Below are 17,197 nucleotides of genomic sequence, written 5' to 3' on the forward strand. Positions count from 1 at the left end.
GCGATGCAGCTGCCATGAGTGAGTTTGCAATGAACCAAAATCACTGACTAGAAGACGCATCAGAACGATAAGAGTAGTTACTTGTTTATGTTGTTTGTTAGCAGGTAACTGGCAGTGGCCGACACAGTGTTAGTGGTTGTGCAAGGTTTCAGGTTCATTAAGCCTGGCCCCGTCTCTGCACGTTGAAAGGATTGGTTCCTTAGGTTTGTGACGTATGAAACCCTGGCTATCTGAATGTGTTTTTATCCCACTGTCATTGGTTCACTGCAGCTCCAAGGTGGAAATATGCAGTCAATTCAATTCACTTTATTTGTCCCCAGGGGGTAATTTAAAAGGCACATAGAGTAGAAATTAAATAAAACACAACAAGGAACACACAACCAGTGCGACACAAACTTTACACATTAAGAAAAAAAAAAGCAATGACAATGACACGAAGAAAAAACATCAGTGCAAAGAAAACAAACAATCAACAATGGTGCAAAACAAAACCTCAAACATCCTAATGAGAAACACAGTAACAATATATCAGAATGCATGCGCCGCCCGGGAATCGAACCCGGGTCACAAGAATGGGAATCTTGCATGATACCACTACACCAGCGGCGCATGGTACTGCTGGCTTATTTTGCTCATTATAGGTCTCTGTGTACTATATGAAAACTGCCATATGGACATGTTAACAACATTAAAAATGATGATGATTTTCATCAGAGGGGTCTTTAACATTTTTTCCTATTACAGTGTTCAAAAACTCTCCCACCTTATAACCATTGCATAAATTATTATCTCACAATCTTCATTGCTGCAAACCGTGTCACTGATTTCACTATTGTATTGTTCACTGTTGTACTTAGTATCTAATGCAGCAATGTTGCTACAATGGTGTGCAGTGGTCCAAAGAGGACACCAGACTACTGAACACATGGGGGCAGAAATATTATCTAAGCCACAATGAATTTAATCACATACCCAAACTTGTTTAAAACAGGAGCCGCCAGAAAGAGATGGGACGTCTTTCACTACCCCCAGTCTCTGATTTAAACTGCTCTACACCTCCTGGCAGGAGGGTGGAGGCGGTGTCTAAGTCGAGTCTAGATTCTGAGGTAAAATAACACAGTTTATAAGGTGTATATATAGTTCAGTCTGTGTAGGCGGTGCATGCATCACTAGGCCAACAGAAGCTTTCAAAAAGTTATTTAATTACAACATTGCTCAAAATAATTTAATATAAAAATCTTCCACTAACCCTCTAACCAAATACTTGTGTCAGCTCCACATGTGGCAGCTGTTGTCAATAAACCTGCAGAAGAAGAATAGGTGGTAGTATCATTTGGAGAGTAGACGGAAGATTACATCGTCACCTGTTCGCCAGAGTAAAAACATAAGGCCATGGGTATCATCTAATTGTGCCTCTTTATTGTATTTTGTAGAGATAGTGTGGAACTGCTCCAGGACTGCAGATAGAAAGAACCATATAGATAAATCTGGTACAAAGTGTTTCTTCTCTTTGTTGTTGATGTTTTTGTACATTGTCCCTGACACGTACATGGAAAAAAAAAAACGAATTTCAAAAATGTTAATGAAACTAGAGACCCACTCTAAATTGTTAGTTGACTATTAAAATAAAATAAATCCACTGTTTCTCCAACTCTAATGGGGTGTAAATGTTTTAGTATGAAGTGTTAATAAGGTAACACAGGTCATTTCTATTCTGTTGCCTGAAGTTTAGCTCAGTGGTTCTCAAACTTTTTCACATCAAGGGTCCCTGAAGTGAAGCAAATCTGACCACAGACTATCATTTGATAAGATTTTGTCCCAGGATCCCCCATCTGATTTTTGCTTTTAGATGTTTTATTACAGAGTAGTCATTCTGTCATTGTGGGGGATCCCCAGGCCCCCACTTCAAGAACCACTGGTCTATCTGACCACACGTCAAACCGGGGACTCACTGCTCAAGGTCACCGTGTCAACATGGTCGGGCCCTAACCACTCAAGTAGTGGGTCTCTCATATTCCCTGAAATTTTAAAGTTGTTTTCTTCAGCTCAGCCTCACACACTGAAATCCAAAAGGCTACACAACCTCATGTGAATTTTCATTCCTGTCACAACTATTATCAATAGCTGTCTGTTTATTCCATTCATACCATAACAGTGAAATTGCCTTCTTAGAGAACCAACCAATGATCTACAATTGCCTTTTACAGTTTGTCCATTGCACTCAATCTTACCCTGCATTTGAGGCTATTGGTGACATTATGATTCTACATTCTGCATAGTGTTATAGAGGAGGAGTGAAACTGAATCCCACTGACATTTGTAACCGTGGTAATAACTAAAAATCTAGCCTTTGAACAAAGATCTCAACAGTAAGTTGTGTGACTTACTTTCTTATTTTCATTTAAAATGATCTAATATCTTCGTATAGTTAATAGTTCTGTTTTTTACACACACCATTTCCAGTAACCCTTTGTGGGCTGAAGGTCTTGGCCAGAACAGATGACTCCATGGACGGGTTCGGGGATCAGGTCAGTTCAGAGAGAAGTTTTTAGACAGCAGAGATTATAGGTAAAAGTGGAAAAATGACTTCAGAACAGAGACCAAGATAAGGACAAGACCAAGTTACAATGACATAAGGCCACGTTCACATCATACCGTTTAACAGTGCATCACTGTTGGCGCACAATATTATTGATACCAATACAAACCCTTCAGCTAATCATGTGCTGCAGACACATAACGCTACAAAAGCAGCTGAGCTCGGCTGTTTATCTGGTGACTACAAAGTCACGTCAGTCAGACTTCTCCCAGATCAAAATAAGGAATGTTCATCCGTGCAGACATCACATGAACGCGTATATCTGCGCTGCATACTTTTGTTAAAATCATGACTTTTAATTTCTTTTAGTAAATACTGTGGTGGGCAGTGATTAGTCATAGAATATGGAAAATTTACTTCAGGATCATGCCTCATTTTTTCAAAAAAGGACATATGAAAGAAACACTGTGTGCTAGATGTTTTTGACAAATTAAAAATGGCCCTGGTTTAATTTTCATTATTTCTTTACATATGATTTTATTCAATTTATGTGCAGGCGGTTCACGATTATACGTACCAGTGAAAGCCAATGACCAAACCATAAGCACATGATGAACTGTTTGTTCTGAGTAATGAAAAGAGGTCAGGTCCCCGTGTCAGGGTGGGAGTGACTGTAACCAGTAACCAGTGGTGCAGAAAGGACAGGACGACGCTGGAAACACCTATGTAGATAATTTCATTAAGGATACACGGACTGGTTTTAAGTAAATGCAACCAAGGCTGAGAGTTTCTGAGTAGACATTTAGTGGGAAAATATAAAATACATTCAAAAAACTTTAATGTATGAAAATATAATCTAATATACAAATTCTTGGCAAGTGGCACCTTGCCCTCCTCTTCACATCAATTGTCTTTTACCTTGAGTATACGCACACACATTGAACAACACACACACACACACACACACACACAGACCAAATGTGCCCTTTGAGAACCAGCAGCAATTTAAAGTTGTTAAGATACTGATCTGTCTCTCTGGTGAGCAGGAAGGCAAGACAGCAGGATACAAAACTCCACAGTGAACCTCCAATCTGTGTGTGTTCTGAAAGTGTGTGTGTGTGTGTGTGTGTGTGTGTGTGTGTGTGTGTGTGTATGTGTGTATGTGACTCTGTGAATAAGAGAGATAGTGTATGAAATGGGAAAGTAAGACAGATAATGTTTTCGTTGTGTACTTCTTTGTGGGTTTGTGTTCATGCTTGTGTGTGTGTGTACGTGTGTGTGCGTGTGTGTGTGTGTGTGTGTGTGTGTGTGTGTGTTTAGGCTATTAACATGGCAGTCAGTGTGTGACAGAGATGGATGTGGTGGGCTTTCTGCGATCAAATCACAGTGAGGGAGGGAGAGAGAGAGTCAAGAGAGTTATATATTATTGCAGAGTTAGTGGAAGTATACAGTAGAATAAATGCATTAGTTTGTGTGTCCTTGGTAGCTCTATCGATTTGTACCTTCTTCACAAGGGCATCTTCTGCTGGTTGTTATGACACAGAGAGGGAGTACTGCAACTATTCATAGACTACATCATTCAACAGGCCCAACCTCTACTTACATCTTCAAACAAATTCAATTACTGATCTGTGTAGGAACCCGCTCCTCTACACGGCTGGTATGTCATCCGTGATGTTCAATGCTCTTAAGTAATTAAATTGTATTTTAAGTACAGCTAATGTTTTTAAACTTCAGCTTGCTTATATGTATTATGGTGTTTAGTGCACACAAACCACCAAGCATGCATGTTGACATATTACGGCTAATAGGGAAAGTGACACACACACAACCGCCATTGTTGCATGCTGCAAGACAGTGTGGAACCATTTCTCAGGCTCTTTCTGTCATTTACACGGGCTATGACTCGGCTAAAATGGATTTCAGTGAGGCCGGTTCCATTAGCAGGTTGAGAATAAGCCCCACCCCAAATTTATTTGGAAAAAGAAAAGAAAAAGTGGGTAAATCTTCAGTTTACTGGTCTGTTAGTTGTTTAGTCGGTTCTTCATTTTAGATGCACTTGTTGATTTTCCGTGACAAAAAGCTTCATTTAAACCCACAGTCATCAGGAATTTATTTTTGGATGCTTAGAGACAAATTTCACGTTTGCATGTTCTGCGGACCTACTGTGTTTTTTGTTATAGCATTTATTGTTCTTAATCAATTAGACCAGTGTCTGTTTTCTTATAATTAGTACCAAATTATCCATCTTTACAGGAAATTTCCTAGAAAAAAAAAAAAGAGTCCGAATGACATTCCTGATCCCTCGACATTTCCTCTGTTGCTATCATTGGGTGAAAACGGTTTATGACCAAAACTAATGAGATTCACAGAAACCTCAGTGCTGCTTTCGATTTATTGCTGTAGACTCATTAACAGACTTATTAACAGACATTTTGGAAGGGTTGACATTTACTTTCATAATTGGTTGAGATAAAGTACAACTGAGGTTTTATTTAAAACATTTAATTCAACAATACATTTCATTTTCATACATAGCCCTTGTGCCTCCTTCACTTCACACAGGTTACAGTCTTCTGATTTGAATTCAGTTCCAGGACGGAGGCCCTGTGTTGGCAGCGTGCTATCTGAAAGGAAGTGCCGCTTTAGAAATTCTCTAGTTCATTACTAATACACTAATACATAACATAACACTGCTGCGCTTTTTGGATTGTATTCATGCTTTGGAAATGATGCATAAAAGCATTAAGAGACACGAGGGAATTCCTTATAATAATTGTTGGTAGTTAAGTTCAGCTCGCCTCACAGCTCAGCTGCAGTAGCCATAATCACAGTAAAGTCAGCCCGGTGGTGTTGTTTGTCTGATACTTGAAATAATGATCTTCACCCCCTATGTCTACGTAATCCCATATACACAGAGGCTGAAGCTCATTATTTTTTGCCAAAAGAGACATATATTACATTATTGGAGACTTGGCGTACTGACCGAAGGCTGTAACCCTGGATCATTTAAAAGCAGGTAGGCTAGGGAGGCAGAACAAGTGTGGATAAAAAAAAATTACAATTGGTCAGAAGGCAGTCAGACAAGGTAAATAAATCCAGAGGGGTATGGTAAGCAGAGGAATAAAGACTAGACCACTAAGGCAACATAGCCTTATTATATTTAATGGACTGAGCGTCTGAGTAGCAACTTGCAGCGTAGTGCAGGCTACACTAGAGATGAATCACATGAACCAAAGGCAGAAGTGGAAGAGGTTACATTATGTATTTGTTTTTGTATTAAAGTAAACTCGAGGACTGTGGAAGGGAGTATGTTTAAATAAAATTCTGTGTTGCATGCATTTTTGTTTTAGCTGTAATCCCCGGGTCACCTTAGAGAGAAGATGTGAGTCTAAAGGAATAAAAGTAAACAGATGTATGAGCATTAATATCAATTTGTCCCAAAAGGGGATTCCAGCAATTTACCACTGCGCTTCCACAAAGCTGGAGGACTGAGAGACACACAACAATTGATAAAAATTCAGAAAGTAAAACACTTGTGCCACTTCCTGTGGGGAAGGTGTCGAACATTAACACTAAACCCAATGTCCTTGGGAACATAATTTTAAATGAACCTACCGATAACATATCAATACTGTTAAAAGACGTGATGGCGGAAGTGCCAACCCACATCCTTCAAATGAAAAGTCTCTATGAAGTAAGATGTTCCTGTTGCTTTAGCAGAACAACATTAAACTACTACACCAGCATGCTAACATGTGCTGTTTAGCACTAGATACAGAGTATTACTGAAGCTGATGGAACTGCTATTTAGATAACAAATTAGGTAGATGACAAGTTAAAGGATTACCAAAGAGATTATTATATATTGCACCAAATTTCACAGCAAGCACACATACACTTGATTCTGCGAACATAAAAATAGTTTTGTGGAAGCAGCACAATTACAAATTACTGTTGCTATTTTCTCCAATACTTTTCTAGTGGAAATGCTGTATTTTAAGTCACGGATGTTATATGATATGTCACATTATTTCCAAAAAGGCTATTTCTATCCTGAATGCTTGATATCAATCAAGAATTGAATGCAAAATGATGTGAATGTCTTCTTGTTATAATTTCATTAAAGCTCTTGTACCAAGCCTAAGCCAGGAGTTACACTGGTAGCCTGTACAGGCTTTGTTACAATCTTGTTGTAAGTGTGTCTCTGCTTGTCCCTTGTTCGCTGGTTTTCAGTCTTATTCTAAGAGGGAGGGGTGATTGTGATGCAGAGAGGAAAAGATTAAAAGAGAAAACCAGTGCGAGCAAGAGACAGAAGCCAATACCACAGAAATACTCTGTTCCTTGTGGCAAGACAAGTGTTTCTATCGATCCATTTCTCCAAAATGTCACTATACCCTTTACCCTATAGTCAACGTGAAGGAAAGGGAAAAAGTTGGACAAGAAAATGGAATGAATTTACCTGTGCAAAGCCTAAAAAAGTACAATAAAAATTTTCAGTGTCCTTTGTTATTTAGCAGAGAGGTCAGGAGAAAAAAAAAACATGCTAAACACTGATGTATTGGTGCACACAGTGAGTGAAATTGTGATTTGTAAATTGTTATCATCAATTAAAAAGTCTCCAGTCCTTGTGTTATTTCATCTAAATTCACTTCACACATTATACTGAACAAACTGAGGCTGAAAAGGCAGCAGGTGTTCTTCCTTTGAGTTCGTGCAGTTTTTGTGGTTGTTTCACACACGTCCTGACTTTGATGATTTTTTTTTTTGTTTGTTGTTTTTTTTTGGGGGGGGGCTCAGATGGTTTATTGAGTTCAGATCTCTGTGGTGCATAATGTTTAATCAGATGATTCCTCTTCATGTTGAGACCTTGTTTTAAAGGGAGACCTGAGTACAAAAAATATTAGTGGTCCAAAGGTCCATTTACTGGCTAATGGACCCAGCTAAGATTGTTGTCAAGTGACCTCTATGTGACTTGTAGCAGTTGGATGATGGATCTTCACTGATGATGTTGTTATGGCCTGTATAACACATACAGATAGATATATGAACTATCTGTTTAGGTAAAGAATATAAACATCTGTGCTTATATATTACTGCAGGTAAAATAATTATTAATTAATCAAAATAAACAAAAGACCATTAGACATGTGACAACTGCAAACTTGCCCCAAGCTTTTTACTAGTACTGCTAAATGCAATGTAACCTTATACTACCCACCTTTACATGTAGCAGTGTTTATACTTAAAGTCTAAAGAAAATATACCTCTAACTATCATGTAAGTCGTCTGTTATTCAATATTGATTTTGTCTAACTACCTATTTTGTTGGCTGTTAGCTACAGATGTCTAACAGCAGCATATAAACCATCATGAGCAAAGACGTTCCAGACTCTATCCTCATTGGTCCTTTCAGTGAGACACTGAGCAACAGAAGAAAGGATAACTACTGCTGCTGCAGCTCACTGGTCATGGCAGATGATTGATGTAATGTCCCGTTTTTCCTATTTATTATCTACTGTACGGTACTGAAATCATGTCACAACATCCGACATCCATTTTACAGCTGTAACTCAATAACACTGACAAATACTTGAGCAGTTATTCTAAACCTACAGAAGGGTGAGCAATTAAAATATGACTGCAGATGCAGACAAAACCTGCAAACAAATCCGTTGTTGAGGAATAGTGAATTACATTAAATTAAACTAGTACCTTGCTGGTGGTTCAGCTACTTTCACATCTGCATAGTGATTCAAGTAGTTACTTTTTTTTTGGCATTTAGGGCCATAAAAAGACTGCCTGACAAATGCATTGCCTGGGTATAGCAGTTAGGAGTCTCTCTCTCTCTCTCTCTCTCTCTCTCTCTCCTTCTCTCTCTTGTTGACAGTCCACAAGTTGTAATCACAATTATGAAAAGTAGAAGGCTAATAAACTGAACTAAGGAAGTAAGTGACGTGTTCCGTTGGTCTGTAGGCTGTCGTCGATCGCTCTGATAACCGTCCATCACCAAGATCATCGTCCACCAGTGAGATTCCTCCCTCTGGTAGTTTTGTTGTAGTTCAGCTTCCTCCAGTGTAAGGTAATTGGTAGCTTGCAAAGGTGGTCTAAGTGTAGCTTCCCCAACACTGAAAATCCGTGACTGGCAATCAAGTCTGTGAATGATGGGGTATGACACCAGTTCAGTTATCAGAAAATGGATCCATATGGTTCTTTGTCAGAAGGCGTCAAGTGTGACGGGGCGTCTTGAGGATTGTGGGTTATTGTATCTAAACATCCGCCAGCCTCCTACTGGGCGCTTCACACTATGACATTCTGTAACATGTCTTCTTGTTTAAATGATCACACCAGGAAAACAATTCCACAGTGTTTGTCATGCAAGTGTGTTTTTTCATTGTCTGCCCGTGCCTTTGTGTGTGCGTGTGTGTGTGTGTGTGTGTGCGTGTGTGTGTGTGTGTGTGTGTGTGTGTGTGTGTGTGTGTGTGTGTAGCTCCTACCATCAGGTCTAGCAGATGTTTAGCTGCTGGTGAGGATGACTATCACCCAGCATGATAATAAGGTCACGTCAAGGAGCATTTGGATGCAGATATCTACAAGCTGTGTGTGTGTGTGTGCATGTGCGTGCGTGTGTGTATGTGTGTGTGTGTGTGTGTGTGTGTGTGTGATTGTCTGCATGTGAGTCGCCCTGCTCTGGAAGGTAGACTGCATGAATGTCAGTTTTTACACTTGGCAAAGCATGGGTTGACACCAACACACACACACAGACACCATGCAAATACAGCATTTGCAAACACACGCACATACACACAAATTCACACAGAGATGGCACAAGCCTTCAGGGCTGTAGATCCATATGGCAGCAATGGTAGGAGACAATTGTTAAAGGGATTTTGAAGTCTTGTATTTGAGTCCCTGTTTGCTTCTCTGCTGTGTAACATATGCTGTGCACACACTCTATTCATTTAACTGTGAGACAAACACACACAAAAAAAGGAGCTATTTTGAAGTCATTTAATGGCACTTAGTCATAAGTAAAAGCCCTAATAACAGAATCTTACTGCCATTAGTGATCATAACAGCAGGGGCCATGTCACAGCTTTTATTGTGAAGGGAAAGGGGACATTTTATCAAGGTGGTGTTACTCACAGGAAATGAATAATAGAACGATGTACTGATATTTTCCCTGTGTTGCTTTTGCAGCTGAACTGTCAGACTGTTTGTAGATTAACTGGCAGCTTCAAGGAACATCATTTCTGCTGTTTCACTGTTCCAAGAAACTCTTCTTTTCTGGTACTTGGATTATGTTAGTGCATTTCATTTGGCTGTACAAAGATTCCAGTATAGAAAGGATTAAGCACCATTGCTATTTAATAAATGTCATGGAATGTTTTAGCTGATTGTTCTTTACCTGTGTGTAGAACCATCACATCTTGACACAGGGTCATGACACCATGTTTTAGTCTTCACGATGAGTGTGGTGCAATTTTGAAAACTACTGTTCCACTGAGAAGATGTGAAGAGGGGTACGTGTGAGGACCTGATTGCTTCATGGATGGGTCTCAAAAGCTTGAGCATAGAGAATCATTCTTGGCCTTGGGAATGCATATGCAATGAAATATACAAATCTCAAGGTTTACTTGACATTAACACTTTTGTACTTTTGTACTTTCACTCTGGACCCAGGCTTGATTTAAATTTGGATTTTTTTCTCTTTTCAAATAATCGCAGTGATGTCATAATCTCAAACTCCAGGGTGGAGAACCTTTCTTCAGAAAGGTCACCATATCCATGGTCTACATGCAGAACAATAGGTCATTAGATGTAGGGGATGTACAAATTGCAAGAAACTAATGACAATGTCTTTAATTTTCTGTGCAAATGTGTGTGTCTTTTAATTACCAAGTCAAAAGCACAAAAAATGGCATTGCCCAAAACTAAAACAAAAGTAGAGAATTTTTCACCCTGAAAACCTTCTTTCTTAAAGAGACCGTGTCACCATATCCACAGAACTAACACAGAAAGGCAATATACCAGAACATACAGCACAGCAAGATACCAATTATGGAGAATTGTGTTCCCTGGAGTCAACTACAAAGGGCACTTACACATTTTAGAAACTTAATTTGACTGCTGCCAGCACACAAGGTCCTTTTTTTTAGCAGTTTATATTAGAAATGAGTTAAAAACCCAAGACGCACAACCTCAACAATGCAATAATTTGATGGCGGTTTAAGAGTACTCACGCCACAAGTTATCAGTCACATTAAGTTTAATATCTGCAATGCACTTGTGATAGCTTCAAGGGATTGTAGAAATATGCTTATGCTTTCTTGTTAGAGTTAGATGAAAAGATGAATACCACTCTCATATCTGTCCATAAGAATATGAAGTTACAGCCAAGAGATGGCTAGCTTAGCTTAGCTTAGCATAAACACTGGAAGCAGGGACAAACACCTAGCATGGCTCTGTCAAAAAGTTTAAAAGAAATCTGCCTGCCAACTAACAGACATGTTATGTTTTTTTCTTTTGTTTGATTGTTTTAATTCAGATTTAACATATTACCTTGTGAACTATATATATAACTATACATGCTGGTTAATTTTGTTACCTTAGGACAAAGACAGACTAGATGTTTCCATGCCAAGCTAAGCTAACTGACTGATGCCGTGTAGCATCGTATTTCCAGCACATTTAGTGTATCAATCTGTCTATTTCCCAAAATGTCAAACCATTGTCATTAAAGAGTGAGCGTCACCCATCCAGTACCTACAAAAAGGCTCAAATAAACCAGGACAGCCTTGAAAATATAATTGAACTCAGTTCAGGCAGAGGTGTGGATTGAGGTGTGATTATCTGAAATGGTGAAGTTGAGTGCTTATTTATGTAACATGGCACTACAGGGATTATCTGTGAGAAAACTGAAGAATGATCGAAGACTGTAGTTGAAAATACTGTGTTGAATTGACTCTCACACAGACTGTCATATACATGGGAGAGTTTGCTTCTAAGTAAACAACACTTTCCTTGCAGGGTCAGGAAATGTCACACTAGCTGTCAAGCGATGCACTAATGGTTCAACAATCAGCTGAAAAACAGGAAGTGATGCCATTCATTTATCATTAGGCCTCGTTTTATAGTTTTGCACTGTGTTAATGCTGAAAATATTTATTTACTATTCCAAATATCAATATAAAATATGGACATTTTTATTTTAATGCATCACTTACAATTCAACATGACAGCCGGTTCACGCTGTCAGACAAAACTAAGTTATGAGCATGTGTGTGTGTGTGTGTGTGTGTGTGTGTGTGTGTGTACTGTACATTGTCAACACCAATCTCATTAACTTCCCTTTGAGAAGCACTTAAGCCTTCTTAGAGTTATCATAGCAAGTCATCAATTAATATATCACACACATCCCAACAGCCACACACACACACACACACACACACACACACACACACAGGGTTGACACATGCGTTTACACACACCTCTGCTGGTATACTCCATACCAAGATATCAATTAGTGACAAATGTTACACCCCGATGCCGGGGAGAATGATAACTTAAAGAAAAAAGGTGGAAAAACTACACGAGCACACTTTAGCAATTTCTTAGTATGTATTTTCTCCATTCGGCCATGCTGCTTCTCTTGGGTCAGCCATGCTGCTTCTTTTTTTCCAACCGACAGGCATCAACAATCAATCGCTGTCAGGCTCAACATTACAACCATGACACACTCCCCTACAACACAGAAGTCGTCCCCGACATCTCAACCAACAGGTGAGTAATGTAATTGAATAATGTTTAAAGCTTTTAGCTATTGTACATAACATCATCAAATCAATTATTCATTCAACAATGTATACAATCATTCGGCTTATTCAAAGTCCAGGAGTGTGTGGCACGTGTATCAACACTGCTTGTTCATTAGTCCAATTATGACTGTCTAAGGTACAGTATGTGTATCTGTAAGCATGTCAACACTCAGTTCGTGAAACAGTCCATCCATGAGTGTATGTTTGTGTATGTCAGTGCATGTTCTTCAGCTCCACTCTGTTGACATCCAAAACATCTCCTCACTCGTCCACGATTTGGTGGAGGAAAACTGCGTTGTGGAGCAAATCTTTGCTGGTACTGAGCCGATCCGCCTCGATGTCTGGGGCCTGCATTGAACCAGTAGCTCTGTGACAAATCCTGCATCTGCTGACCTGAGAACTGCAGTCCTGATGTGCCATCCGTACCCCCTGCTGGTGGTTGTGGTCTGGGCACGTGCTGGGGCTGTAGCATGGACTCTCTGATTTGAGACACTTCAACTTTCAGGTCTTTCAGCACAGCTATCTCTGATTTAATCTCCTCAAGCTGGGAGAGAACGACAGGCGAAACTTTCGGATTTTGGTGAGTAGCTGGTTTTTCATTCTTTGCAGTAGGAACATCAGTTGACTGTGCCGAGTGTACAGTAACAGGTTTCTGTTGCCCGGCCATTTTCTTTTTCATCTGTCTCTCTGTCTCATAGGCACAGGCAGTGTTCATTCTCTCAAGCAACAGCTCATCGGAGATGTCAGCTTGCTCCAAATAAGGCTGAAGATCTCGCTTAATGCTGTCGTTCTGAAGTCCAGTTAACACAGTGTGAAGAAACATTTTTTTCACTAGCCCCGGATCATATTGGAGACCTGACTCCGATTCCTGTGAGGCAAACAAGATCTTTTGTCTAAGGTCGAGAGTGCGGATGAGGAAGTTCTGGGGGGTTTCTTTTAATCCCTGCACCTCGGAAGTCAACTGTGTATAGAGATCGGTTGCACTTTTCTCTTGGTAGTGTGAACGGAGGATTCGTCTCAATGTTGGTAAAGTTAAGTTCACTTTGCCCTCCAAATAGCTGCGAAGCTGCATGCCAGGCGCTATGGCTCTAATCACTGCCTCCACAATCTCTAGTTCCGGGAACCCCTTGCTTAGCCCCTGTTCAATCTGGCGCGCTAAACTTGAAAACGTCAATTTGTCTTTTTGACCCGGCTCACCGATTTGTCCAGCAATTTTAAAGTCTTTGTGCCAGTAATGGGGTGGAGGATTGCGGGCTGTGTTCTGTGTTACCTGTCTGTTGTCCCCGTTGTTTTTGGTGTCTCTTTTCTCTTTGTTGTCTCTCCCGCTCTGTGTGCTAGCTAGCTGGAGCTGCAAGGCTTCAATTTCTTTTAATATTTTTTTCTCCTCTTCATTTTGTTTTTTCTGCTGCTCCTCCGCTTGTTTTGCTGCACTAGCATCACACACAGCCTGCAACTCGATGATTTTGTCTTGAAGATCGAGTAATTCAGCCATCCCTTGATCCTCAAGGTCCTCTAGCTCTTCTCTCTGGATGTAGCATGAGATTAGCGCGATGAGAGCCGTTCGTCCTTTGCTGCTAACATGCTCGAGCTCCGCTCCGGCTTGGATTAGATAGTCACACAGCTCCCCTAAACTTTCTTTGGGCAGCGAACACAATTCTCTTATAACTTCGAGTTGTAGTTTCTCTATCTCTGTCGACGCCATTCTTTTAGCAGAGTGTGGGTGCTATCGGCGAAGTGGAACCGCTTTTATCTCTTTAGCAGTAGCTCTCCTGGTATATAACAATACCTCAGATCACATGCAGCCGAAGACAGTTGGGGTTCCACGGCGGCCGACTCCTCACATGCTCCGGTAGTCCCGGTTCCTTTTTTTTTTTTTTTTTTTTTTTATAGGATGTGTGACGGCTGGGGACACCTCTCGTAGATGTTTAACCACGCTGCACACTAATCCCAGCGGTGCCTCCAAATGTTACACCCCGATGCCGGGGAGAATGATAACTTAAAGAAAAAAGGTGGAAAAACTACACGAGCACACTTTAGCAATTTCTTAGTATGTATTTTCTCCATTCGGCCATGCTGCTTCTCTTGGGTCAGCCATGCTGCTTCTTTTTTTCCAACCGACAGGCATCAACAATCAATCGCTGTCAGGCTCAACATTACAACCATGACACAAACACCCTTCAGTGCACCATGTACAGCATGTCAATTATCACCAAGTGCACTTCAGTGAGCCTGCACATGAAGGTATCGGTGAACCTCAACAGAGAGTGGTTACGGTTGTCAGTGATGGTTAGTGGCAAAAGTGATCTGAACCATATGAGACGAACATGAAGACGGAGAGTCAATGTTTAGTAGTTGTTTAAGTAGTTGTGACAAAAGGCAGTAATGAATGATTCAAAAATATTGCTGATTACAAAAATAAACAATACCATGTTAAATACAAGCTTTATATTTTCCTTTACACTTCTCAGTAGCGTTAACTAGCTAACTTTGTTAACATGAGCTGGAATCCTGAATACTACCAGAGGCTCTACCAGGTGACTCACCTGGTAGAGCTTTTAAGTCTTAAAGTCTTTTAAGTCTTAGTCCTAACCATGGTGGCCCGGGTTCGAGTTCCCTTTGCTTCATGTCTTGGTCTCTCTCTCTCTCTCTCTCTCTCTCTCTCTCTCTCTCTCTCTCGCTCTGTAGCTATTATAATAAAGGCAAAAACTTCCCAAAAAATAAACTTGAAAATGCTTTGGCTATTTTTAGAAGTATAACAAGTTTACACAGTGATGCTGGAGCATTATGCAGTAAATGACAAATTAACGATTTATTCAAACTAATGTAGTTTTATGAAGGAACGTAGCTACAGCAATGTGGCTAGCTAAAAATGGTGCTCTGTGTTTTAAGCTACCTGTGTTTTAGATTCCACCCTGAAAAGATGGACAAGAAATAAGGTTATCATTATTATTATTTTTTACCAACTGGAGGCTAAAGGAAAAGTATGAACCATATTTATTTTACTTATTGTTGCATTCAGTTATATTTTTTAACTATATTTTACCATTTTACCTTTAGCCATTTTCAAGGCTCCATACCTACAGGCCTTCAGACGGCGAGTGTTTGAGATTCAAAACATGGCATCCCATTAAAATGAGATCTTAGAACTATACACTTTATTTTCTGAGCACTTCTGCAATGACTCTTTACTTTTTCTTAATGAAACTTTTATGCACTTGTGTCTCTGCTGGTGTCCACAGCTATTCTGTCTCATTTGCAAAAAGCAGTATTTCAGAGCATTGAATATACAGCGTAACAAGTAGAGCAACATGCTGTTCTATGCTATAATCTAGCCCACTGTGTAAATGATTCCCTCTACATGTAGGATTTTTGTTAATGCATCATTCTAATGACTATACTTAGATGTGTCTGTGTGCACTTTCTATAGTCAGAATGATCCACCCTCCATTTGCATTTTCCATTATTTCTCCTGTCTGACGCTTTTAAAGTGTTACTTACTAGTCCACCATGTAAATTGCTTAAGCGCCCCAGATGAAAGCCCGGAGCAGATCCATACTAGTATGGCTACACTGATAGTCATGTTTTTGCCTGCATTAAAATGTAGCCAGACATCGCTGCTGATTGGAAAATGAAAAGCATGTCAGGCCTTTTCAGTGGATTTCAAGGTAAGCCTCGCTGTGCGCCTCTGTGGATGTCTCTGGACTTCATCTTTTACTATTACAGGAGCCAAACCGGAGCCATCTGAACTGAAATGTCTCAGCTTTTGAAATAATCCACCAAGACATTTTGTATCCATGCTAAATGTACCCTCATAAGATTTCTATGCCGTATCTGATACAAGTAGAGATAAGAAAATCCCTATATATTGGACTTTCAGAAACGCAGAGTGAGTTTTCATGTGTGGAACAGGGGTCAGTTTACCCTTTTTTTTTGTTGGGGAACTACACCAAACTGGTTCAGTCTGGAACAGAGTCTGGCGCAGACCAATGTGCCGGACTGAGAAAGCTGGAAAAGGTGTGTCTGTCATCATCCAAATTAACTTGGTTGAACTTGGTTCATTTTTGGTGTAAAGCAAAGCAGATGAAAAAACAAGATGTTTTAATAGTGGCCATGTGACTTTAGCATGAATTTAAAAGCCAAACTACTGTTTAAAAGGCCCCTGTGGAGATTCAATCATTAGTAGGGAAGCATGTTTTACAAGTTTTGCCTGTATGCATGTGCACAAGCATATGGAAACATTATACACATTTCACACATTTCTGGTAAGGGGTTCATGGCCGTACCCACCATTTAGGTCGCCGAGGTCCAGACGTCAGACCTTCGAATGCACCTGCTGCTTGGCACATATGAAATCAGATGTCAGACGCTGCTGGGTGTTCGTGCAAATGGATGTGAGGGAGCACTGCACCGTAGCCAGATGCTGGATGCGTAAGCCTCCAGTAAGATCCTCTTACCTGTTAGAGATATGTTATATTGTGAAAGGGGAGATGGCGTGTGTATGTGTGTGTAAGCCGGCAGCTGAATCCACCAGAGTGTGATACAGGTAGCTTTACTAGTGGTAATTTTACTAGTGAACTGTTTGTTCTGCAGTCCCCAGACATCATGTATGGTTGCGCATGTTAAACAGTGGCCATCCATCATGATGTCAGCTACTTAGTCTCACCTGAGCTAGCTAGCTTGCTAATATTAATTCCATCCTCGCACAGGCTTTGCACGTCAAAAGCATGTGTCCAGCAATCTCTAAGCCCCACCAGCTCATTGTCGTCTTTGTCCAATCACAACCTGACACGCTGGCCTTCAGCCAATCACTTGTAAGTTGTCAAACTTTAAAAAAAAAAAA

The 17,197-nt window shown here is 40.2% G+C and overlaps 1 non-coding gene across 1 annotated transcript; it reads right to left on the minus strand.

Moving 5' to 3' along the window:
* Positions 1-538: 538 nt before the first annotated feature.
* On the minus strand, positions 539-609 carry trnag-ccc (transfer RNA glycine (anticodon CCC)). Its single transcript has one exon. It is a non-coding gene; the product is annotated as a tRNA-Gly (tRNA).
* Positions 610-17,197: the final 16,588 nt, after the last annotated feature.

The sequence above is a fragment of the Seriola aureovittata genome, chromosome 8 (genome assembly GCF_021018895.1).
Source record: "Seriola aureovittata isolate HTS-2021-v1 ecotype China chromosome 8, ASM2101889v1, whole genome shotgun sequence".
Taxonomy (NCBI): Eukaryota; Metazoa; Chordata; class Actinopteri; order Carangiformes; family Carangidae; genus Seriola; species Seriola aureovittata.